Source organism: Coffea arabica, chromosome 2e (assembly GCF_036785885.1).
Source record: "Coffea arabica cultivar ET-39 chromosome 2e, Coffea Arabica ET-39 HiFi, whole genome shotgun sequence".
Taxonomy (NCBI): Eukaryota; Viridiplantae; Streptophyta; class Magnoliopsida; order Gentianales; family Rubiaceae; genus Coffea; species Coffea arabica.
Window position 1 is genome coordinate 63,911,560 of NC_092313.1, and position 1,885 is coordinate 63,913,444.

Here is a 1,885-nt window from a genome sequence, read left to right on the forward strand (position 1 = left end):
GTGAGCACTTGTATGGAATAGATTGCAAAATCAGCGGTTAAAACTCAAGATTTGGTGAAGGAAATCAAAGGAAAATAGATGGAGTTTTCCTCTCTTGTTTTCTCTCTCAAACAGCCGGCCAAGCAAGGAGAAGAAATGAAGATAACTCAGCCAAGAAACAAGATAAGAACGTAAGAAATCAGCCGGTCAAACTTGGCTACCGAAGTGCCATATCATAATCCGACCGGATTGCTGGCCGGATTCGTGGCAGTGGCAAAATCCAATTTTTTTTCAAAACCCCTGCCAATCCGGCTGGATTCTCACTGTTCACTAGAAATTTCCTTTCTTCTTCTTTCAGGAGTCACAAACTCTCCCCCTTGAAAGAATGTTGTCCTCGACATTCCAACTCGTACTAACCAGATCCAAATAGTTCTCGAAAGTCAGTCAAGTACTAAGAATCACTCTAATCCCACTTATCTAATAATCATGATCCGATAGATAACTAAATGAGTAACTAGATACAACATGCAAATGGGCTCGATTCAACCAACTAACCCTGAGGTGGACTCAAAGTCCCAGATATTCGAAAAATTCAGGACATGGCGTATCTTCAAATGGGAAATTTTACCCCTGGCGGTGCTGGACAACACAACAAGCTAGCACAACGGCTATACTTCACCAGAGAGTCTCAGTTCAGGAATTTGTCCCTGGTGGTGCTGGACAACACAACAGGCAATGCCCCACCCGAGAGCTTCAGTTCAACCGTTACAGAAGAGTAGTAGCCGGTCTACAACCACACATATAAACATGTAAGTCCACAAGCAGGATCAATTACTTCAAATTCATGGAGCACGAGTACGAATAAGAACACACTCGCCTAGCCTATGTCCAGCAATTCACATTCTCAAGTAGTCACAGCATTCAAGTCCACATACAGGTCATATACGAATCAAGTGATTTACTCAAGCGTAAATGAAATACCATATCTTCAGTCTAATTAGGTCCATCGAGTATACGTAACAGCACACTCGCATAAACAGGTTCAAGTCTCAAGTGAGCTCAGCCTAGTAGGTCTCAGGCAATTCAAGTATTTCAAATCTCGACACTTCCAAATCGGGTGGTGCAAACCTTAATCAAATAAGACAACTCGAAGAAGGATGCAAAAATCAGAAGTTTTCTCAACAAATCCAGACACCACCATAATCTATCAGAATCCTAGCCAAAATCTTATTGGACAAGTTCTAGATAACATTCATCATTTCAATCTCCTCATTCGGTTAAGTCTCGAGTACAATACGAAATCTTCTGTGCTCCAATCTGTGCCATTACAACTTATCTCAAATTCACTTTTGATTTCTATTCACATCATCAAACACTAGACCATGTTCCTTCCAAATTCACAAGCATTTCCTCAGGAAAAGTATCGAGTACTCAAGTACAAGAATCCAAAACTACAAAACTTTACGACTCAGGCCGTACGCTAGTACCAGAATCAGTTGATGTACTCTTGGGAGCAACCAAGTCATATCTTACGCTTACCACTTTCATGATTCACAACTTACGCTCCAAAAGAGCACTTAATCCTTTACACATTTTCACATTAGGACCATTACACCGTATGACCCAAGTTCATTCCGCACAGAAACCACGCGAAAGAACTCTGGGTTTTATCCCTACAAGTAGTCGTTCAACTTTCAAATCAATCCCACAGTCCGGCACCTTAAACTTTTAGTCTAAGATACACTACAGAGATCTGAATCCTAAACTCTGATACCAACTGTGACGGCCCCACCTCCCCCTAAGGCGAACCAAAGGGTTCGGCGGACCGCCTGCCCAACTCTCGCCGGGACTCACTATAGTCCTTAAATAAATTACATCACATCTCAAATATTACATCAAATACCCC